The 26,115-nt window shown below is 40.4% G+C and overlaps 1 pseudogene; it reads left to right on the top strand.

Annotated features, from left to right (window-relative positions):
- Window positions 1-26,115, top strand: part of LOC134334881 (uncharacterized) — a 169,036-nt pseudogene that overhangs the window by 46,956 nt on the left and 95,965 nt on the right.

Here is a 26,115-nt window from a genome sequence, read left to right as displayed (position 1 = left end):
AGACGGTTGGTTACAATAAGGATCTCAGGTCCAGTGTGGATGTGCGCATGTGCAGAACGAGGTGTCCGACTGTCCGTAGATAGAGACTGATGTGCTGTGTAAAGAAGAGAGGTTTGTGCAGAATAAACATAATAAAAGGCTATAAAGTCATTTAACTGAATGATGTGTAATGTAATATTTGTCCTGTATGGATGGGTTCTGATAACAGCAGTTTTTAATGCAGTTTTTATTCAATCCAAGGAGGACATTTTGTAAAAATAAAGGTTTATCTTAAATATATTATTAAATAAAATATTATATGAACCAAAAATGTTTAGTAGGAAGCAATGAATTCAGTCTTACAGTGGTGCATCTAATGACCTCTTCAAATCAATTTAAAACAGTTAACTATATATATATACTGTATATATATATATATATATATATATATTTATATATATTAAGGTCACGTACCGTTTATAGAAGGTTTACTGATTGTTGTTTTTCCAGTGTCTGTACAGTTTCTGTGTCTATGATCGTCACATTGTCGAATCCATGAATAAAAACAGACAGCAATTATATGTAAATACTTTGTGAGCTGTTGAAATGTGTAAATATGTGCTGCTCTGTCTGTCTGTCCATCCATCTATCCATCCATTCATCCATGTGTGTGTGTCTTTATGTTAGATCCTTAATAATGCAGTCAGCAGAAGTGGGACACATCGCCCCCATGGATCTAGAAGATGAAGGATCTGAAGATGAAGATTTCTGCTGTAAGTACATATGGAACAATTTAGCACTTTTCCACCAGACAGTGTGGTACAGAACAGGATGGTCAGTACTGGGGTCAGTAATTAGTGGATAGTGGATCAGAATCTGTCCTGTATGGTTCTGTCCTGTGGAGAAGTGCTGCTTCACTCCAGTCTGGACTCAAGTTTTTAATGGAACTAAGATTTATTACATCATTAAAACAACAACAACAACACGCCTCCCTACACTAGTCCCAGTTGTTGAGCTTTCTTCACATGTTGATGTGATTTCAGGTGAAGTATCATTAATCCCTCTGGAACTCATCACCTCTGATAGACACCTCTCCTCAGTGTACCAATCACTTGGAGGTGTCCTGCCTCAGAAGAAGGAGGAACCTGAAGATGAAGATGATCTCAGTAAGAATGTTTCAAATCTTGAGCAATGAAACCTGTTTTATTTATTAATGGTTCATCTGTCAGAATGTTTCTATCATCAGTAATGATAATAATAATAATGATATTTATAATATTAATAATATAATCCAGTAAATAACTGAGGTGTGTAAAAGAGTGAATATGTTCTGTTGCTATATTGAAAGTAAAAGTGCTGAGGTTATTTACTCTTTATCTCACTCTATACTCACTCAGTACCGTGTCTTTGCTCCTCTTCACTTTTAGCTTTGAAAATCATTTGATCTGCTCTGTGTTTATTGTGATGTTTGTAATTGATGGTGTTACAAGAGCAGCTTGTGTTTTTCTTCTTCAGGATTGAACAAGGATTTCTGCTGCTCCTCGAGTCCACGTTCCTGTACAACCCAAAATCATCTCCACAAACACATCAAGACCCCCCACAGTGTCAAATATGAGACCCTGGTGAAGATTAAGACTGAACATGAGGATCTGACGCCCACCAGAAGCTCCAGTGATCAGCAGACGTCCTCTGGTGCTGTCAGCATTAACAGCTCTCTCACCAGAGAACAGAACAGAAGGAACGTCTGCTCACAGTGTGGGAAGAGCTTTAGTTCTCCGAGTGTTCTCAACAAACACCAGCACATTCACACTGGAAAGAAACCGTATCAGTGCTCACAGTGTGGGAAGAGTTTTAATCAACAAGGTGCTTTCAAAACACACCAGCGCATTCACACTGGAGAGAAACCGTATCAGTGCTCACAGTGTGGGAAGAGCTTTAGTTATCCGAGTGCTCTTAAAATACACCAGCGCATTCACACTGGAGAGAAACCGTATCAGTGCTCACAGTGTGGGAAGAGTTTTAATCAACAAGGTGCTTTCAAAACACACCAGCGCATTCACACTGGAGAGAAACCGTATCAGTGCTCACAGTGTGGAAAGAGCTTTAGTTCTTCGAGTGCTATTAAAAAACACCAGCGCATTCACACTGGAGAGAAACCGTATCAGTGCTCACAGTGTGAGAAGAGTTTTAATCAACAGAGTTCATTTAAAATGCACCAGCGCATTCACACTGGAGAGAAACCGTATCAGTGCTCACAGTGTGGGAGGAGTTTTAATCAACAGATTAATCTGAAAAAACACCAGTGCATTCACACTGGAGAGAAACCAGATCAGTGCTCACAGTGTGGGAAGAGCTTTAGTTATCCGAGTGCTCTTAAAATGCACCAGCGCATTCACACTGGAGAGAAACCGTATCAGTGCTCACAGTGTGGGAAGAGTTTTAATCGACAGAGTGCTTATAAAATGCACCAGCGCATTCACACTGGAGAGAAACCGTATCAGTGCTCACAGTGTGGGAAGAGTTTTAGTTCTCCAAGTGCTCTTAAAATACACCAGCGCATTCACACTGGAGAGAAACCGTATCAGTGCTCACAGTGTGGGAAGAGTTTTAGTTCTCCAAGTGCTCTTAAAATACACCAGCGCATTCACACTGGAGAGAAACCGTATCAGTGCTCACAGTGTGGGAAGAGTTTCAATCAACAGATTCTTCTAAAAAAACACCAGCGCTTTCACACTGGAGAGAAACCATGTCAGTGCTCACAGTGTGAGAAGAGTTTTAGTTCTCCAAGTGCTCTTAAAATACACCAGCGCATTCACACTGGAGAGAAACCGTATCAGTGCTCACAGTGTGGGAAGAGTTTCAATCAACAGATTCTTCTAAAAAAACACCAGCGCTTTCACACTGGAGAGAAACCATGTCAGTGCTCACAGTGTGAGAAGAGTTTTAGTTCTCCAAGTGCTCTTAAAATACACCAGCGCATTCACACTGGAGAGAAACCGTATCAGTGCTCACAGTGTGGGAAGAGTTTCAATCAACAGATTCTTCTTAAAAAACACCAGCGCATTCACACTGGAGAGAAACCATATCATTGCTCACAGTGTGGGAAGAGTTTTAATCAACAGAGTGCTTATAAAATGCACCAGCGCATTCACACTGGAGAGAAACCGTATCAGTGCTCACAGTGTGGGAAGAGTTTTAATCAACAAGGTGCTTTCAAAACACACCAGCGCATTCACACTGGAGAGAAACCGTATCAGTGCTCACAGTGTGGGAAGAGTTTTAATCAACAAGGTGCTTTCAAAACACACCAGCGCATTCACACTGGAGAGAAACCGTATCAGTGCTCACAGTGTGGAAAGAGCTTTAGTTCTTCGAGTGCTATTAAAAAACACCAGCGCATTCACACTGGAGAGAAACCGTATCAGTGCTCACAGTGTGAGAAGAGTTTTAATCAACAGAGTTCATTTAAAATGCACCAGCGCATTCACACTGGAGAGAAACCGTATCAGTGCTCACAGTGTGAGAAGAGTTTTAGTTTTCCAAGTGCTCTTAAAATACACCAGCGCATTCACACTGGAGAGAAACCGTATCAGTGCTCACAGTGTGGGAAAAGCTTTAATCAACAGATTCATCTAAAAAAACACCAGCGCATTCACACTGGAGAGAAACCATATCATTGTTCACAGTGTGGGAAGAGTTTTAATCAACAGAGTGCTTATAAAATGCACCAGCGCATTCACACTGGAGAGAAACCGTATCAGTGCTCACAGTGTGGGAAGAGTTTTAATCAACAGATTCATCTAAAAAAACACCAGCGCATTCACACTGGAGAGAAACCGTATTAGTGCTCACAGTTTGGGAAGAGTTTTAATCAACAGAGTGCTCATAAAATGCACCAGCGCATTCACACTGGAGAGAAACCGTATCAGTGTTCACAGTGTGGGAAGAGTTTTAATCAACAGATTCTTCTGAAAAAACACCAGCATAATGACACATGAAAGGAACACACGTGTTTTACAAGTTTTTGCTCAAAATATGTGAAGACTGACACAAAATCACCAGCGTGTTCACACTGAAGAGAAACCACAGAGGATACCAAGTTATAAAGTGTTTGAGGTGATATTGTGCTTGTAACTCTTTATTGTAGAGCTTGATGAAGGTTTTTTAAAGTAATCTTTTGCTCATGTGGTTCTATCAGCTATTGATGAATGATGGTTCTTGATGCAGTTCTGTCTGTGGGATCAGAGGTCACGGGTGTTCAGCTTCAGCTCACTTATTTAGTTTTATTACCTCAGTACAAGTTCTGATTGTTATATAAAGAGGAAAAGTCCCTGCCACTTGCAGGAGCTCAGCTGTGGGACAGCGCGTATCGCCCGGTATTTCTGGGTTAAGTTGATCTCCTGCCAGAGCTGAAGGTTCTCCCCAGCTGATGAGAGGTGGGTGATGATAGCTTAATCCAGGGTGTATAAACGCTCTGCCGGCAGTTTCAGGGAATTATTACTTATTGTTTGTGTAACTATTGTGCATTATAAATAAAGCTATTATAATCACAAACCAAGCGTGCCTGCTCTCTGACTCCTGAAAGTGTGAATCATCCACACTAAAACAAAGCATGATTCTGAGGTGTCTGAAAGTTTATACATAATATTTTATTCAGCTACCCTTTTTCAAAAATATTTCACATTATCTCACATATGATGTTTATTTCAAAGGACCAGTGTACCCTCGTTGGAACATTCCACATCTGTAGACATATCTGTCTTATAGCCTTGTAAGGAAATGGGTTGCTGGTGAGGCCCTTTCCAGGGAAATATTCTCCTCTTAGTGTATATTTCTAAGAAGTTAGCTGGGTCATGTGATTCCTTCAAGAGGCCCCTTAAGGTATACAGCTATGTCATTCCTCCTAGAGGTTTGGTGCCAGAAGTGGTATCTGCTGGAGCTGGGAGGCACTGTTTCCTTCTATGGACAGGGTCTGACTCCTAAGAAGCTAGATTGTTTGGATAAGTTTTCTGGTTGTGGGAGGAAACCTGGAGAACATGCAAACTTCACACAGAAAGGACAGGAGTTGGACCGTCCCACCTGGAGATCGAACTCATACACTTTCTTTCTGAGTGGTGCTGCACACTTAGCAACTGGGAAACTATAGGTAGGCAATAGCACATGAGAATTAGAACAGGGACCAGAATAGTTAACAGTCGGTGTCCCCATCCACCCCACAGGCTGCTTATTTGATGTTTTTATTATTAGTTATAATGTAGTTGACTGAACTGCGGTTCGAGTCGTTATTGAATGAATGTGGTGCTGATGTTTCACTTCCGCCCAGTAGGGGGGAGAATAAACCTAAACGTTGTAGTCCAGTGGTTCTCAAACTTTTTAGACCGAGTACCACCCATTATCAAACCAAAACTTCCGAGTACCACCTATATTTCTCATCACAGAACCACATATGGCACACATTAATCATGTGTGTGTATATACTGTATATATATATATATATATGGAATGTTGGAATATACAGTATATATGGCCAATATTTGTGCAATGGCTCTGATTGATTTTCCATCTTCTCTCAGCTTCACAATTGCTTGTTTTTCACCCATAGACAGCTCTCTGGTTTTCATGCTGGTTACTCCTCTAACTATAAATGCACAGTCTGCACAGGCAAAACCCAAATCTGAAACTGAGCGTAGACATTCAGCGCTATTTATTGTTTAAATAATCAATGTAACAGGACACACCTTGGCAACAAAACACACCTGACAGTCAAAAATGGGTGGGTTCAGACAAAAAATCTTCTGAAGTGTGTATCAGATCCAGATGTAAATACCTGGAAATAAAAGCTGAAATGTTGATCTTTTGTCTCATATTCATCTTTTAATGTCAAACCCAAATGTTTTCAGTCTACAGCAAAAGTTAAGGGATTGGCCTCACTGTTCCAATACTTTTGGAGGGGACTGTAGGTTATTGGAGTATGAACACATATGGCCAGGGATAAAATTTATTTCTTTTAATGTGAATGGGTTGCTAAATCCAATTAAACGCTGTAGAATCATATCTAAAATGAAGAAGGAACAAGCCCATGTAGTATACCTACAAGAATCTCACTTAAACAACAAAGAGCATGAGAAACTAAAGAGGACGGGCTTTACTTATTTGTTCTTCTCTTCATATAAATCAGGGTGTAGGAGAGGGGTTGCTTTTCTCATTTCAAATAAGATACGCTTCGAAAAGATATTTGAAATAAGAGATGTAGAGAGCAGATTTATTTTAGTACGGGGGAAAATAGAGGGACACCCAGTTACTCTGTTAAATATACAGTGTATCACAAAAGTGAGTACACCCCTCACATTTATGCAGAAATTTAAGTATATCTTTTCATGGGACAACACTGACAAAATGACACTTTGACACAATGAAAAGTAGTCTGTGTGCAGCTTATATAACAGTGTAAATTTATTCTTCCCTCAAAATAACTCAATATACAGCCATTAATGTCTAAACCACCGGCAACAAAAGTGAGTACACCCCTTAGTGAAAGTTCCTGAAGTGTCAATATTTTGTGTAGCCACCATTATTTCCCAGAACTGCCTTAACTCTCCTGGGCATGGAGTTTACCAGAGCTTCACAGGTTGCCACTGGAATGCTTTTCCACTCCTCCATGACGACATCACGGAGCTGGCGGATATTCGAGACTTTGCGCTCCTCCACCTTCCGCTTGAGGATGCCCCAAAGATGTTCTATTGGGTTTAGGTCTGGAGACATGCTTGGCCAGTCCATCACCTTTACCCTCAGCCTCTTCAATAAAGCAGTGGTCGTCTTAGAGGTGTGTTTGGGGTCATTATCATGCTGGAACACTGCCCTGCGACCCAGTTTCCGGAGGAAGGGGATCATGCTCTGCTTCAGTATTTCACAGTACATATTGGAGTTCATGTGTCCCTCAATGAAATGTAACTCCCCAACACCTGCTGCACTCATGCAGCCCCAGACCATGGCATTCCCACCACCATGCTTGACTGTAGGCATGACACACTTATCTTTGTACTCCTCACCTGATTGCCGCCACACATGCTTGAGACCATCTGAACCAAACAAATTAATCTTGGTCTCATCAGACCATAGGACATAATTCCAGTAATCCATGTCCTTTGTTGACATGTCTTCAGCAAACTGTTTGCGGGCTTTCTTGTGTAGAGACTTCAGAAGAGGCTTCCTTCTGGGGTGACAGCCATGCAGACCAATTTGATGTAGTGTGCGGCGTATGGTCTGAGCACTGACAGGCTGACCCCCCACCTTTTCAATCTCTGCAGCAATGCTGACAGCACTCCTGCGCCTATCTTTCAAAGACAGCAGTTGGATGTGACGCTGAGCACGCGCACTCAGCTTCTTTGGACGACCAACGCGAGGTCTGTTCTGAGTGGACCCTGCTCTTTTAAAACGCTGGATGATCTTGGCCACTGTGCTGCAGCTCAGTTTCAGGGTGTTGGCAATCTTCTTGTAGCCTTGGCCATCTTCATGTAGCACAACAATTCGTCTTTTAAGATCCTCAGAGAGTTCTTTGCCATGAGGTGCCATGTTGGAACTTTCAGTGACCAGTATGAGAGAGTGTGAGAGCTGTACTACTAAATTGAACACACCTGCTCCCTATGCACACCTGAGACCTAGCAACCCTAACAAATCACATGACATTTTGGAGGGAAAATGACAAGCAGTGCTCAATTTGGACATTTAGGGGTGTAGTCTCTTAGGGGTGTACTCACTTTTGTTGCCGGTGTTGTCCCATGAAAAGATATACTTAAATATTTGCAGAAATGTGAGGGGTGTACTCACTTTTGTGATACACTGTACATGTATAATGTCCCAGAGGGAGCGGAAGTGGAATTTATAGTGAAGTTACTTCGGGAAACGCTCGAGCTCCCCGCGACCACTCAGCTGGATATTGAGAGAGCGCACCACGCACTCACCCCGAGACCCCCCGAGAGTAACGAGGACAAGCCACGGTCGATAATAATTCAATTTCTCAGATACAAAACTAAAGAAGAGCTTCTTCACAAGGTATGGGGACAGAAAAGGGTGAATTTGAACGAGAGGCCAATATATTTTGATCAGGTCTACCCTCCAGCAGTACTACAGAAATGTAAAGAATACTCTGCAGTGAAAAATCCACTACCAAACATCGTTGCCTGCTAAACTACGTGTGTTCTACGAGGATGAGACGCAGCTGTACCACACTGTGGAGGAGGCGACTAAAGATATGAGAGACAGAGGCTTCCCTATCAACGTGACCACATCAAAACAGTCCCTGGCTGAACAGTTATTTCGGTCAATGTGGGAGATGGTGGGAGGGAGGAAACAGCAGCGAGCATGCAAAGAGCGAGGACAAAATATCAGAGAGAGACGCGTTTAGAAGACAGATAAAGATATACTTTATTTGTCACATATACATATACAGGTGTACAGTACAATAAAATTCTTTCTTCAGAGCGCAGGGTCAGCCATCGTACGGCACCCCTGGAGTAAACAGTGACTTGCTCAAGGACCCACCAATGGCTGCATAGCAGAGCCCCCCATCTTCCGGTTGATAGCCCAAAGCTCTATCCACTACGCTACCACTGTCCCTGAAGACAGCCCCCTTAGGGGAATAAAATCACTACATAAGAAAACAAACACACTGTTTAAAGTAGCTGGATTGCTTGACATATGGAGAAATCTATTTCGTACCAGAAGAGATTATACTCATTATTCTGCTCCACATTCCCTTTACACAAGGACAGACTATTTTATAACATTTGGAAAAGATAAAGACAATATAGATTCTTGTGGAATAGGAACAATAGATGTGACCACCAATATATTTATATGTTCATTTTGAGATGCAACCAGGAAATAATACTTGGAAACTTAATACAAGCCTACTCAATGACCCTTGTTTCAAATCACAAATTAAAAGAGAGATCAAAGAATATTTGGAAATCGATGACAATGGAGAGATCTCACCACCCCTTCTGTAGGATACCTTAAAGCAGACATGTCCAAAGTCCGGCCCGGATAGGATTTAATCCGGCCCGCGTCTTCTGTCTTGAATTTACATTTTCAGCAGACACTTTTATCCAAAGCGACCTACAGTTATAACTGAACACAATTTTTGAACAATTGAGGGTTAAGGGTCTTGCTCAGGGGTCCAACAGTGGCAACTCAGCGATGGTGGGGCTTGAACCGGCAACCTTTTGATTACTAGTCCAGTACCTTAATCACTGAGCTATTACTGCTCTTTGCATTACTTGTGGCCCGCCAGCACAGTCAAACAGAAAAAAATTTATTATCGTCGCTGTCTGATTAAAACACTTTTAGCGGTTTTTACTTTTTTATATGTGTTGATTGTGGGTATAAACCTCGGTCTGTCCATAGAAGCGAATATCAAAATGATTAATTAAAAGATGAATAAAATCACGCAACTTTTTTATAACGAGTATCTCCATTGGCTGCTAGACCTGTCCATCAAAACCACGTATCTCCTCCTCCTTCCCCTCCAGTACTGTGTGAGAAAGAAGTGAAACTTGTTTACTGCGTGATGTTTCATCTCTACAGTTTATTCAGGTTATTTAATCTCATGGTTATATACATGATTTATATTTGTGATGTTTGTAGTTTTTTAAAAACACATCTGTATCTGATATTTATATTGACTAAGCGTTTACACGGACTGTATTTATTAACACAATTGAACTTTTTTATAGCAGTAAATAACTTGATTTACAAAGTAAAGATAATGTCTGGTAACTTCACTGTTTCAGGTATTTATAGGTGTTTCAATGGTAATTTTGAACAGGATTTCCCCATCATGTTTCTGCACATTACAGTATTAAAAGGTTTTCTTAATAGATCTATGAAATAATAGTTTCTGTGTTTTAATGCTTTATTAATGCACAATATTAGATCAAAATATTTTGAAAGCATGATTTCTGAGTTAGCCAGATAACTTAAGCACAGTGTCAACGATTGTTCAATATGAACGTCTTTTTTTCCTCTTTTGTCTTATGTATGCCAGGAAATACTCCAGAGGTAGCCATGCATTGTTATAGTTTATACCCAAACCATGTTTGGCACCTGAATGCTTACATTTGTTTGTTGTTCGCTGTGTGAAAATAAAATGATTAAATAACAGCGTATTATATGCATAATTATAGTTTTTCTGTAAATACCCCCCCCCCCCCCCCATTTGTATGACATTCTAATTTTCCTAGAGCAACCAACTCACTCATTACCCCATCTGATGCAGACATTTGAACAATATATCGACTATCTGGTTATAAGATTAATGCAAATAAAACTCTTTCATTCAACTATAACCCACCAGGAGTGATTAAAAATAGATACCCCCTGACATGGCATACAGAATATTTTAAGTACTTAGGTATTAACATTCCAAAAGACCTTACAAAACTCTCAGAAGAAGAAGATATACTTTATTTGTCACATATACAGCACAATGGAATTCTTTCTTCACATATCCCACCTTGTTTGGAAGCTGGGGTCAGAGCGCAGGGTCAGATAACAACAATGAACCTGTTTTCTTCCTTTCATCTGAACATGATTTGTGCCAATTAATGATCATAATCAACTGTTGACATCACCTGTTTGAAATCATGACATTACTTAGTTGTTTTTTTTAACTTATTACTAGCCCTAAATGTTCCTGTTCCAACGTTTTTAGAATGTGAGTCGATGTAAATGTAAGAAACACTGCATCTATTTTATTTGCATTTTCTATACTGTCCCATTTTTTTATTTGGGTAGTATATTTCAATAACAAAAAAATAATTTTGGCATAATTAATCTAAAGCAAAACTCAAGAGAGTTTAACAAAACGTGTGGCACTTTTATCCCTTTAATGATCTGTTCAACCATTATTTTAAATCAAAATATTTGAGTAAAATAAGCTGTATTTAAATCATCGTTTTTGGGCTGTATCTACTCCCTGAATGGCACGTGTTAAACAACAAAAAAAACGTTTGCACATGCGCATTAATGTGTTTAACCACCGTCTAACTTACAGGCGCAGATTCACCGAACCAGCTGCAGTCCGTCACACATCTCACATCATTTACCTTCATTCTGTAGTAACGAGGAACCAATTTACATACAGCGAATGTAACAGAGTAAAAGTACACAATTACTTTAGAAGATGTAGTGGAGTAAAATTGAAAGTTGCCGAAAATTTTTATACTCCAGTAAAGTACAAGTACTTCAAAAAACTACTTAAGTACTGTAACGAAGTATTATTACCTCGTTACTATACACCACTGCTAGAATATAACTATCAGCCTATAAACGAAAGAAGAATTAAGGAGGATATTACAAGATGTAAACTAATTCTTTTGATTAGTTTCGGCTCAAGGATTGAATCCATTAAAATGAATTTATTGCCTAGATTTCTATTGAACTGCGGTTCGAGTCGTTATTGAATGAATGTGGTGCTGATGTTTCACTTCCGTCCAGTAGGGGGAGAATAAACCTAAACGCTGTAGATCAACCAGCTCAGTTCAAACAACAACAAGAAGAAGAAGCAGAAGCAGCAACACGTTTGTACTGAAGTGAATCAGTAAGTAAAATAGTTATTAATGTATTTATTACAATTCAGTTAACTACATTATAATTAATAATAACGATAATAAATGACTTTGATGATTTAAGTAGCTCGAACTCTTTATTTTTTTAATTTAAACACACAAACTGCTACTCCGCTAACTGTTAGCATCACATGATTCAGTACTAATGAACCGATGAAACTGAACCGATTCAGCTAAATGATTCGACTGATTCAGAGTTTATTGATTATATTAAAAGTTTTAGATGAAGGTAAAGATAAACGTTATTTTAGCTTTGTTTATGTTTTTTACAGCTGTATAGATAAAACATCTATTTTTCTTTCACAGCTTACAGGTTTTATAGCTCGAAACACGTCAAGTTTATTTTCGCTTTGTTTACAGATGTTTATCTTTTTATTTTTAGCAGTTTTTTACATGTCTGTGTAGGTTTTCAGTCATTCAGGTCCTGATAGTCTTGAGTCTCCATCAAAACTCTTAGAAGAGAAACTGGTTCATCCCAAGTACAAAATGTTCCAGCACAAAGTGAGCAGTGTTGTGTGTGATGTACAATGCAGTGAGGAGTGATCACACCTTTACATAGGAGAGACTAAATCACTCCACAGTTCATGCTACAATATAGCAGATTCATCTCATCAGCACAATACTCAGCTCTACATCTGTACCTGGAGGAGAAGGAACGCTCCTTTTAGCATACAGATGTTCACATTTTGGACATAGAAGGCAGATTTAAAAGAGGACTAAAGGAGGCCATCTGTGTCTGGAATGATCATCTTTAAACAAAGGTGGTGACTTACAACAGCGATTATTAACCACATATGAAGCAGTTTAACCCCCATTCACACCTCAACCCATGTGACAATAACAACATGATGGCAGGTGGGACGACGTCTCTCATATGAGACACACATTGGCTCTTGTGAACTTTATGACACATATGATGATTCTCTCTTACTGATCTGTACAAACATAAAGTTCATTTAGCTTCGATTTAAGGTTGTTTTCCATAAAAAAACATTTAGTTCTTCTATCTTTGTTTACAAGTGATTTTACAGTTTCTTTATTTTGATTTTGCTTTTGTAATGACCAACCAGATCGTCACATTTTCAGATCCATTTACATTTTACATTTTCAGCATTTAGCAGACGCTTTTATCCAAAGCGACTTACAAAGTGAGTGGAACACAATGAGCAATTGAGGGTTAAGGGCCTTGCTCAGGGACCCAACAGTGGCAACTTGGTGGTGGCGGGGCTTGAACCGGCAACTTTCTGTTTACTAGTCCAGTACCTTAACCACTGAGCTACCACTGGCCACAGATCCATGAATAAAAACAGACAGCAATTATATGTAAATACTTTGTGAGCTGTTGAAATGTGTAAATATGTGCTGCTCTGTCTGTCTGTCCTTCCATCTATCCATCCATTCATCCATGTGTGTGTGTCTTTATGTTAGATCTTTAATAATGCAGTCAGCAGAAGTGGGACACATCGCCCCCATGGATATAAAAGATGAAGGATCTGAAGATGAAGATTTCTGCTGTAAGTACATATGGAACAATTTACCCCTTTTCCACCAAAAAAAACCCATGGTTCCTGAACCGGTTCTGTTTGGGTTTCTCTGAACCTTGGTGTTCTGTTCCACCAGTTTTTGAGAACCAAGCCTCCGTCATCATCGGTGGGCGTTACTTACTAAGAGTTAAGAGTAGTAATATCATGGCGGAGTGTGTGGATAATGTGCGAGCATTTGTGCTGCTGTTATTGATGTTAGTTTTTATGTAAAAAGCATCGATCTAACGATTGGTGATGGGAAGGCGTGACGTGTTTGTCTCAGTTGTTGTTTTCTTTATTTCATTGACGTGAGAAGCGTTTTACGCTTTGCTTTTACCGCGACTCTCGGCGCAGATAGCCGGTTTACTCGACTTGAGCGATACAACATCATTGAAGTTCCACAACACGAACATCCATCTGTGTGAAATAAACATCAAATCTACTCTAAAATACCACATGTATCTGTGTTTAACTGGATTTACTTCACGTGTGTTTATGCAGCTTGGGGAGATGAAAAAGCTTCATGCTTTATTATTCATGTTAAGCGTGTTTTGTTCTGTCCAGGTCACTTTTATCATGTTATATCACACAGTTCACATTTTTAAATGCACTTTAAAAATGTCAGCTGTAAACTGGCTAAACATTTAATCAGGTGAAGTTTCAAAGATAAAAATGCAGCATTAAGCTCCATACGAGACACCAGTGGACGCCATTGTTGCTAATGCGCTATGCTGTACAACATGACACGCCCACTGACAGACGTCATGGTTCGGGCTGACAAATCAAGTATTCTGTGGTGCCAGATTGTCCCGCTAGTTCACTGTCTGGAACCTCTTTTTTTTCCTGTGGAAACACATCGTTCTGTCCTGTATGGTTCTGTCCTGTGGAGAAGTGCTGCTTCACTCCAGTCTGGACTCAAGTTTTTAATGGAACTAAGATTTATTATATCATTAAAACAACAACAACAACACGCCTCCCTACACTAGTCCCACTTGTTGATCTTTCTTCACATGTTGATGTGATTTCAGGTGAAGTATCATTAATCCCTCTGGAACTCATCACCTCTGATAGACACCTCTCCTCAGTGTACCAATCACTTGGAGGTGTCCTGCCTCAGAAGAAGGAGGAACCTGAAGATGAAGATGATCTCAGTAAGAATGTTTCAAATCTTGAGCAATGAAACTTGTTTTATTTATTAATGGTTCATCTGTCAGAATGTTTCTATCATCAGTAATGATAATAATAATAATGATATTTATAATATTAATAATATAATCCAGTAAATAACTGAGGCGTGTAAAAGAGTGAATATGTTCTGTTGCTATATTGAAAGTAAAAGTGCTGAGGTTATTTCCTCTTTATCTCACTCTATACTCACTCAGTACCGTGTCTTTGCTCCTCTTCACTTTTAGCTTTGAAAATCATTTGATCTGCTCTGTGTTTATTGTGATGTTTGTAATTGATGGTGTTACAAGAGCAGCTTGTGTTTTTCTTCTTCAGGATTGAACAAGGATTTCTGCTGCTCCTCGAGTCCACGTTCCTGTACGACCCAAAATCATCTCCACAAACACATCAAGACCCCCCACAGTGTCAAATATGAGACCCTGGTGAAGATTAAGACTGAACATGAGGATCTGACGCCCACCAGAAGCTCCAGTGATCAGCAGACGTCCTCTGGTGCTGTCAGCATTAACAGCTCTCTCACCAGAGAACAGAACAGAAGGAACGTCTGCTCACAGTGTGGGAAGAGCTTTAGTTCTCCCAGTGCTCTTAAAATACACCAGCGCATTCACACTGGAGAGAAACTGTATCAGTGCTCACAGTGTGGGAAGAGCTTTAGTTCTCTAGGTGCTCTTAAACTACACCAGCGCATTCACAGTGGAGAGAAACCGTATCAGTGCTCACAGTGTGGGAAAAGTTTTAATCGACAGAGTCATCTCAAACTACACCAGCGCATTCACACTGGAGAGAAACCGTATCAGTGCTCACAGTGTGGGAAAAGTTTTAATCAACAGAGTCATCTCAAAATTCACCAGCGCATTCACACTGGAGAGAAACCGTATCAGTGCTCACAGTGTGGGAAGAGTTTTAATCAACAGAGTGATCTCAAAAATCACCAGCGCATTCACACTGGAGAGAAACCGTATCAGTGCGCACAGTGTGGGAAGAGTTTTAATCATCATAGTTATCTCAAAATTCACCAGCGCATTCACACTGGAGAGAAACCATATCAGTGCTCTCAGTGTGGGAAGAGTTTTAATCGACAGAGTGAGCTCAAAATTCACCAGCGCATTCACACTGGAGTGAAACCGTATCAGTGCTCACAGTGTGGGAAGAGCTTTAGTTCTTCCAGTGCTCTTAAAAAACACCAGCGCATTCACACAGGAGAGAAACCGTATCAGTGCTCACAGTGTGGGAAGAGTTTTAATCAACAGAGTTATCTCAAAATTCACCAGCGCATTCACACTGGAGAGAAACCGTATCAGTGCTCACAGTGTGGGAAGAGTTTTAATCAACAGAGTTATCTCAAAATTCACCAGCGCATTCACACTGGAGAGAAACCGTATCAGTGCTCAGTGTGGGAAGAGTTTTAATCATCAGAGTACTTTTAAAAAACACCAGCGCATTCACATGGGAGAGAAACCGTATCAGTGCTCACAGTGTGGGAAGAGTTTTATTCATCAGAGTACCCTAAAAAAACACCAGCGCATTCACATGGGAGAGAAACCGTATCAGTGCTCAGTGTGGGAAGAGTTTTATTCATCAGAGTTATCTTAAAAAACACCAGCGCATTCACACTGGAGAGAAACTGTATCAGTGCTAATTGTGTGGAAAGAGTTTTAATTAACACCAGCACACTGACCTGTGAAGTGAACACACGTGTTTTACATGTTTTGGCTCAAAAAATAAGAAGACTGACACAGAAATTCACCAGCGTGTTCACACTGAAGAGAAAAACCACAGAGGATTCCAAGTTATAAAGTGTTTGATGTGTTATTGTGCTTGTAACACTGTCAGTGTGTTTGAAAACCAGGTCAGGTTATTCGAACGCAATACTTATACAGCGATTCCATCGGGTTTCATGTTTAGCATTTAGCATCTTGCTGTTAAAACCAATGGATTGAGGTAGCACAGCATGCTAACATGTCAATAGACCATCTCCCCTTGGTACAAGTTAAAAATCAATAATGATTGTAATAATAATCAATAAAGTTTGAAAATAACTCCATTCCTTTGTCTACATTGTCAGCCATGCTTATTTTTCTGTGAGACACGAGATGGCGCAATGAATTCTGGGATTGCCTCACTTGTTTTTGAGTCAAAATAACATTGAAATATTAAGATACTCCGTTACGTCGTCTACCCGAATGGCAGCCTAGAATACTTGCTCCCATCGAAACCATCTAAATTAACCTATACTCGATAACACAGAGCGGGGCAGGAATGGAAAAAAGGACATGAACAAAAAAAAAACACAGCTGAAAAATCCCCAAGCAATGAAAATGCAGAAAACAGCTGATCTACCCATGCACATAATGAAGAAGCTAATGCTAAGGCTCGATCACATGAAACAGCAAGTTTAGCGAGAGTGCTAGAAAAAATACGAGACTTTCACAAAGACGCAAAACAGCAGTTATGGGATATAAAATCTGAGCTTGCTCTCATCAGTCATAAAATAGCAGAAGCAGAGACACGAATTGAGAAGACCAAAATATGGAGCAGGTAGTAGGCAAGCTGATAAAAATAGTGACTCAACAAGAGAACAAACTAATCGATCAGGAAGGGAGATCCCGGAGAGAGAAGTTACGGATACAGTGGGGCCAAAAAGTAGTTAGTCAGCCACTGATTGTGCAGGTTCTCCTACTTAGAAAGATGAGAAAGGTCTGTAATTTTCATCATAGCTACACTTCAACTATGAGAGACGAAATGAGAAAAAAAAATCCAGGAAATCACATTGTAGGATTTTTAAAGAATTTATTTGTAAATTATGGTGGAAAATAAGTATTTGGTCAATAACAAAAGTTCAACTCAATACTTTGTAACATAACCTTTGTTGGCAATGACAGAGGCCAAACGTTTCCTGTAAGTCTTCACCAGGTTTGCACACACTGTAGCTGCTATTTTGGCCCATTCCTCCATGCAGATCTCCTCTAGAGCAGTGATGTTTTGGGGCAACACGGACTTTCAACTCCCTCCACAAATTTTCTATGGGGTTGAGGTCTGGAGACTGGCTAGGCCACTCCAGGACCTTGAAATGCTTTTTACGGAGCCACTCCTTCGTTGCCCGAGCAGTGTGTTTGGAATCATTGTCATGCTGGAAGACCCAGCCACGTTCCATCTTCAATGCTCTCACTGATGGAAGAAGGTTTTGGCTTAAAATCTCACGATACATGGCCCCGTTCATTCTTCCCTTAACACGGATCAGTCGTCCTGTCCCCTTTGCAGAAAAACAGCCCCAAAGCATGATGTTTCCACCCCCATGCTTCACAGTAGGTATGGGATGCAACTCAGCATTCTTCTTCCTCCAAACACGACGAGTTGAGTTTTTACAAAAAGTTCCATTTTGGTTTCATCTGACCACATGATATTCTCCCAATCCTCTTCTGGATCATCCATATGCTCTCTGGCAAACTTCAGACGGGCCTGGACATGTACTGGCTTAAGCAGGGGGACACGCCTGGCACTGCAGGATTTGAGTCCCTCTCGGCGTAGTGTGTTACTGATGGTAGCCTTTGTTACTTTGGTCCCAGCTCTCTGCAGGTCATTCATCAGGTCCCTCCGTGTAGTTCTGGCATTTTTGCTCACCGTTCTCATGATCATTTTGACCCCACGGGATGAATTCTTGCGTGGGGACTCAGATCGAGGGAGATTATCAATGGTCTTTGTTACGTTCCTCTAAAAGATGTTATTACTAGGGGTACGGAGGAGGTAACAATGTGATTGTGTGTTTGACAAAAAGGTAAATAAATAAGTAAATAAATGAGAGAGATCACAACGGTGATGATTGTCAGCAATAAGTGTTCGAGTTTTACTTAGAAAGTGAATAACATAAGTGAGTTTTTACAGGTTTACACAAACAAAGTCAAATATTTAAACAATCCAATTTCGCTGCTGCATACAAATATAGAACTAAAATTCAAAACAACATTTTAGACTCAAAAGTAAAGGTGGACTATAGACTGTGCCAAAAGAAAGAAAAGAACAAAACAACTAAACTGCCTAACCAAAACTTACTCAAAAATACATAAGTGGCATCAGCCTGTAACCTAGTGTTTCTAAACAATTCATATATTACTACCATGTATGTGTGTGTGTAACTTGCCTGTCCACGCTTCACGTTTTCAAAATGAGCCAAAATACACAAATAGCAATCGGCAGGAGCACGCTGAGAATATAACTTATCTACATTACTACAAGCGGTTTTAATAAAAAGTAATCGGCAGGAGCACGCTGAGAATATAACTTATCTACATTACTACAAGCGGTTTTAATAAAAAGTAATCGGCAGGAGCACGCTGAGAATATAACTTATCTACATTACTACAAGCGGTTTTAATAAAAAGTAATCGGCAGGAGCACGCTGAAAATATAACTTATCTACATTACTACACGCCGTTTTGCGGTCTAAACAATTCAGCATGTTTCCCAAACACAGTCTCAGCCTAACTGTAGTGCTCCTCCTCAGCTCCGTCTCCATTGGTGCCTTTATGTTCGAAGACCCGCCTCCAAAGACAACACAGGAAACGCGGATTGGCTACGGAGTAATAGCGGCGTTCTTTTCATAGGCTCCATTCTGCACCTAGTGAAGTTAGGTAGAAGCAAAAGAAAAGGAAAGAAAAACATACGTGCAGCACTTGCACGTAACACGCCCCTCCAAAAGAGAGAGCAAAGTTAGTTTGCGATGCTGATAAAAAAATTACATCACAACATGGCTATACACGTGAAAGGGTATCAGCAATAACATTATGTACACCTTTCTTATGTTTAATTTCCAGCACATAGTCCTGTATCAAAAGAGCCCATCTCATTAACCTTTGATTTTGATTATACATACGTGATAAGAATACCAAAGGATTATGATCAGTGTAAACCACAACAGGTACAGAACTTGAACCAACATATACATCAAAGTGCTGAAGGGTAAGCAATAAAGCTAAAGCCTCTTTTTCAATAGTTGAATAATTCAACTGGTGTTTACTAAACTTTCGGGAGAAATAACACACCGGATGTGCTACACCATTTCTGTCCTCCTGCAAAAGCACCGCACCGGCACCGACAGCACTGGCATCGACCTCCAGCTGAAAAGGCTTACTAAAATCTGGGGCCGCAAGAACAGGGGTCTCAATTAAGAGTACTTTGACACTTTGAAAAGCATGGTCACACTCAGGAGACCACTTAAAAGGTACAGAGGGGCTAAGTAGCTTTGTGAGAGGCTCCACCACAGATGAAAAATTCCTACAAAACGCTCTATAATAGCCTGCCATACCCAAAAATCTACGAAGCTCACGCCTAGTGCGTGGAATAGAAAACTCCCTAATTGCCTCTACCTTGGCCTCTAAAGAACGTACCTGACCTCCACCGACTTGTTTCCCCAAATACGTAACCGTAGCTTTAGCAAATTCACATTTAGCTAAGTTAAGAGTAAGAGAAGCCTTGGTTAAACGTTCAAAAAGGGTTTGTAGTGTTTGTATGTGACTACTCCAATCAGATGAATAAACAACAAGATCATCTAGATATGCAGAGCAATTTGGTACATTACCAACTACAATATTAATAAGTCGCTGAAACGTAGCAGGAGCGTTTTTTAGACCAAATGGTAAGACCGTGTACTGCAGGAAGTTGTCTGGAGTTACAAAAGCTGACATATTAGAAGCTTCAGGGGTCAATGGAACTTGCCAGTACCCTTTTAATAAATCCAACTTACTCACATAACGTGCTGCACCTACATTGTCAACACAATCATCCATGCGGGGAAGAGGATAAGAGTCAGACAAAGTAACACTGTTCAATTTTCTATAGTCAGTACATAATCTAAAGGTTCCATCAGATTTGGGGACTAGTAGACAAGGTGAACTCCAAGGACTAATACTGGGCTTAGCAAATCCATGTTCTAAAAGATATTCTACTTCCTTTTTCATTATGTTTCTCTTAGCAGCATTTACACGATAAGGATGTTGTTTGATTGGGAAACTAGAGGTTACCTTAATATCATGTTGCAATACAGGAGTTTGAGAAGGAACATCACCAAATAGGGAAGGAAAGTCGTGAACCAGCTTGACCAAGTCATTTTGCTTTTCCACCGACAAATGACCTAGACTAGTGGTAAACACAGATAAAGCTTGAGAGTTAGTCAGTCTAGCACAAGAAAGAACAGGTTCACGGAAACTCAAACCATCATTAAGATTAGTAGCCACATCAAGCTGAGTACTTACAATAGCTACTGGAAACATACTGGATTCTGCCTTTTCAACTGGGGTGCTCCTAGAACAATAAGCTTTCAACATGTTAATATGACATACTCTAGTGCTTTTCTTACGCTCTGGAGTGCTGATAACATAATCTGTATCACTGATTTTCCTTTTCACCACATACGGACCAGAGAATTTAATAGAGAGGGAAGAACCAAGAGTTGGCAGCAAGGCTAAAACTTGATCACCAGGAGTGAACGAGCGTACAACAGCTTTCTTGTCAAAAGTTTTCTTCATATTTTCTTGGGCTAATTTTAAGTTATCTTTAGCAAGTTCCCACACTTTATGTAGTCTCTCTCTGAACTTGCTGACATAATCTAGCACAGGTACAGGATCTTTCTTACTTGTGGCCAAAAAGGACTCTTTGAGAAGTCTCAAAGGACCACGGACAGTATGACCAAAGACTAATTCAGCTGGACTAAAAGAAAGTGATTCCTGCACAGCTTCACGGGCGGCAAACAAAACAAGAGGAACCCCCTCATCCCATGTCCTACCCGTGTCCAAACAGAAACGACGCAGCATAGATTTTAAAGATTGGTGGAACCTTTCGAGAGCACCCTGGGACTCTGGATGATAAGGACTAGAAACTACATGTTTAATTTTCAAAATTCGCATAACCTGAGCAAAGACTTTTGACAGGAAATTGGTACCCTGATCAGTTTGGATTATTTTAGGTAATCCAAAAATAGAAAAGAATTTCACTAAAGCATTAACTATAACTGGGGCGGTAATTTTACGCAAAGGTACAGCCTCAGGAAAACGTGTGGCGGTACACATGACAGTAAGCAAAAACTGATTACCTGTTTTACTTTTCGGTAAGGGTCCCACACAGTCAACAAGGATTTTCTCAAATGGTTCACCCATCACTGGAATCGGACACAGGGGGGCTAGTGGAACAGTTTGGTTAGGTTTACCCGTGAGCTGACATACATGACATGAACGACAATATTTTGCAACATCTGTTTTCATTCCTGGCCAGAAAAAATGTTTAAGAATACGATTATATGTCTTTGTGACACCTAAATGACCAGCCCAGGGACTATCGTGAGCTAAAGATAAAACTTGTGTTTTATAAACGGTGGGAATTACAATTTGATAAACCTCATCTAGATCTTTACGAGACTTCCACTTACGAACCAATACGTCATTGTCAATGAGATATGTAACTGCTTTATCAGGAACTTCTGTCTGCTTAACCAAGTTAAAACATTTGTTTAAAGCGGTGTCTGCTTTTTGAGCCTCTACCAGTTTATTATGGTCAACAGACAACTCCATGTGCGTTTCAGTGGAATTACACTCACCCTTCTCACTTTCTTCATTTAACTTGAGAACACCTTCAGGACATAAAACAGACCATTTATCATCAGATAAAAATGTTTCTCCCAAATCCACAACCTTTCCCAGTTTGTGAGACTGAGCGCGGGTGAGCACACAGGCAGGATAAATGTCAACCCCACCAGCTCCAGATGCATTACTGGTAATCTGTGGAGTGTTCAGAACTTCTAAAATGGGTAAAACTTTTCCACCTGCCAAGTCATTTCCTAAAATGAAGTCAATACCCTTTACAGGTAAAGCAGAACATACAGCAACTTTAAACATACCAGCACACAGATCAGTACTCAACTTTACAAAATGTAATGGTTCCCTAATATAACTCATGTCAAGCCCTTGACACACAGCAAATGAACCGCAAAAAGTCTTGGCAGAAAATGGCAGAACATCAGCCAAGATAAAAGATTGTGCAGCGCCAGTATCTCTTAAGATTCTAATGGTCCTAACATCAGTGTCCCCTTCCAAACTAACATTGCCCTTTAAAATAAAAGGCTGATAACACAAGTCTATATCAGAATTATCAAGTACGCCTTCAGAAAACAAGGAACCAGCAAGTGCAACAGTTTTTGTCTGACTGGAACTTACACTCTGTTTATTCTGTCTCTCCTGTTTATTTTTCAAAGCCAAACAATTTACCGCAACGTGTCCTGGCTTGTGACAATAATAACACACTCTAATATCACTACGCAAAGGTGATGGACCAACTTGTTTTGACTGATTTTCAGAGGTTTGTGTTGGTTTAACTGTTTTAAAAGACTGCTTATGTGTCAACACAAATTCATCTGCTAAAATGGCGGCTTGTGGTGCCGTAGTAACAGCACGTTCATTTAGGTACATTACAACCCGTTCAGGCATACAATTTTTTAACTCCTCCAAAAGAATCAACTGCCTTAATGATTCAAAATCACTGACTTTGCTTGCAAAACACCATTTATCAAACATTGTTCCCTTTTCCCTTGCGAACTCCACAAATGTCTGGGTGACGTTTTTCTTATAATTTCTAAAGTTTTGCCGATATGCCTCTGGAACACGCTCATATGCACGCAATACTGCTGCTTTTACAATATCATACTGTGAACTATCATTAAGAGACAGAGAAGAACATACTTCCTGTGCTTTACCCTGTAATTTACATTGTAACAATAAAGCCCACACATCTTTAGGCCAATGTAAGGTGGTAGCAAGTCTTTCAAAAACAGTAAAATAAGTGTCCACTTCAGTTTCTCTAAACAAAGGTACTAAAGAAATATACTTTGCTAGGTCAAATGGGGTGGTATGCGACTCAGACTCAGTAGACACAGAAGGCGCCACAGACTGGGTTTGTGTATCAACAAAAGGAGTAGCATGTGCGAGAGGAACCGGTTGCGATGTTGGAACTGAGGCAAGCTCCCTTGACGTCAGCTCCAGCTCACGCAATTTAATTTCCCTCTCATTATCTAGCTCCATTTTGCGTACAGCCAGTTTAAAATCATACTCACATTTTCGAGCTTCAGCCTTTTCCTGAGCTTCTAACTGGAGACGTGCCAACCGCACTTTAATTCGACTCTCCACAGAACTCATGGACGAGTGAGAAGTAGTGGGAGATAACGGTTCATACCGAGGTAGAGTAGCTCTTACCTTAGACTCAGAAACCATTCCCATTCTCTCTGGTGTGCGTGGCTGTTCAGAGACCCCCGGTGCCTCCAACTCCTGGACCGTCTCCAGCCCAGTAGAAGCTTCCCCATCAGGAGATAAGGTTTGCTCAGACAACATACTTCCCGTTGTAGTGTCTACCACAGGATCTGCAGTCAGCACTCCGACCTCCATCAGACGATCTGTAACTAACTTACGAATATCAGATTTTAACAACGCCCTTGATATAGGGAGACTGAAGTGACCAGCAATTTTAATTAATTCATCCTTTTTACAGCAAAACAGTGCATCAAGACTGGGGCTAGCTAGAAAATCTTCTAAATTAAACCTGGCAGTAGCCATTACTCACACACTAGTACACTAACCTAAGCAAAACTCACAATGAAACCAGCAATATATCAAAACACACAAATAATTTTGACCCTGGATTAACAAAATAGATCAGATATCCCGGACGAGCCCCCACTTGTTACGTTCCTCTAAAAGATGTTATTACTAGGGGTACGGAGGAGGTAACAATGTGATTGTGTGTTTGACAAAAAGGTAAATAAATAAGTAAATAAATGAGAGAGATCACAACGGTGATGATTGTCAGCAATAAGTGTTCGAGTTTTACTTAGAAAGTGAATAACATAAGTGAGTTTTTACAGGTTTACACAAACAAAGTCAAATATTTAAACAATCCAATTTCGCTGCTGCATACAAATATAGAACTAAAATTCAAAACAACATTTTAGACTCAAAAGTAAAGGTGGACTATAGACTGTGCCAAAAGAAAGAAAAGAACAAAACAACTAAACTGCCTAACCAAAACTTACTCAAAAATACATAAGTGGCATCAGCCTGTAACCTAGTGTTTCTAAACAATTCATATATTACTACCATGTATGTGTGTGTGTAACTTGCCTGTCCACGCTTCACGTTTTCAAAATGAGCCAAAATACACAAATAGCAATCGGCAGGAGCACGCTGAGAATATAACTTATCTACATTACTACAAGCGGTTTTAATAAAAAGTAATCGGCAGGAGCACGCTGAGAATATAACTTATCTACATTACTACAAGCGGTTTTAATAAAAAGTAATCGGCAGGAGCACGCTGAGAATATAACTTATCTACATTACTACAAGCGGTTTTAATAAAAAGTAATCGGCAGGAGCACGCTGAAAATATAACTTATCTACATTACTACACGCCGTTTTGCGGTCTAAACAATTCAGCATGTTTCCCAAACACAGTCTCAGCCTAACTGTAGTGCTCCTCCTCAGCTCCGTCTCCATTGGTGCCTTTATGTTCGAAGACCCGCCTCCAAAGACAACACAGGAAACGCGGATTGGCTACGGAGTAATAGCGGCGTTCTTTTCATAGGCTCCATTCTGCACCTAGTGAAGTTAGGTAGAAGCAAAAGAAAAGGAAAGAAAAACATACGTGCAGCACTTGCACGTAACAGTCTTGTATGTCTTCCATTTTCTTACAATTGCTCCTACAGTTGATTTATTCACACCGACTTGCTTGCCTATTGTAGATTCACTCTTCCCAGCCTGGTGCAGGTCTACAATTTTCTTCCTGGTGTCCTTCAACAGCTCTTTGGTCTTGGCCATGGTTGAGTTTGAAGTCTGACTGTTTGAGGCTGTGGACAGGTCAAACAGGTGCCATTAATACAGGTAACGAGTGGAGGACAGAAGAGCTTCTTAAAGAAGAAGTTACAGGTCTGTGAGAGCCAGAAATCTTGCTTGTTTGTGGGTGACCAAATACTTATTTTTCACCATAATTTACAAATAAATTCTTTAAAAATCCTACAATGTGATTTCCTGTATTTTTTTTTCTCATTTTGTCTCTCATAGTTGAAGTGTACCTATGATGAAAATTACAGACCTCTCTCATCTTTCTAAGTAGGAGAACCTGCACAATCAGTGGCTGACTAAATACTTTTTGGCCCCACTGTATATAATGTCCCAGAGGGAGCGGAAGTGACAATTATGGTGGAATTTATTAAGTTTATTATTAAGTTACTTCGGGAAACATTCGAGCTCCCCGCGACCACTCAGCTGGATATTGAGAGAGTACACCGCACACTCGCCCCGAGACCCCCGAGAGTAACGAGGACAAGCCACGGTCGATAATAATTCAATTCCTCAGATACAAAACTAAAGAAGAGCTTCTTCGCAAGGTGTGGGGACAGAAAGGGTGAATTTGAATGGGAGGCCTATATATTTCGATCAGGTCTACCCTCCAGCAGTACTACAGAAACGTAAAGAATACCCTGAGTATACTCCGATGAAAATACTCCGTTACCAAACACTGTTCCCTGCTAAACTACGTGTTCTACGAGGATGAGACGCAGCTGTACCACACAGTGGAGGATGCGACTAACGATATGAGAGACAGAGGCTTCCCTATCAACGTGACCACATCAGAAGAGTCCCTGGCTGAACAGTTCTCTCGCTCAATGTGGGAGACGGTGGGAGGGAGGAAACAGCAGCGAGCATGCAAAGAGCGAGGACAAAATATCCAAGAGAGGCTACTTGCGTTTAGAAGACAGCCCCTGCCCC

The sequence above is a fragment of the Trichomycterus rosablanca genome, chromosome 2, assembly GCF_030014385.1.
Source record: "Trichomycterus rosablanca isolate fTriRos1 chromosome 2, fTriRos1.hap1, whole genome shotgun sequence".
Taxonomy (NCBI): Eukaryota; Metazoa; Chordata; class Actinopteri; order Siluriformes; family Trichomycteridae; genus Trichomycterus; species Trichomycterus rosablanca.
Note: the sequence above shows the minus strand (reverse complement) of the source record. Positions and strands in the feature narration are given on the sequence as shown.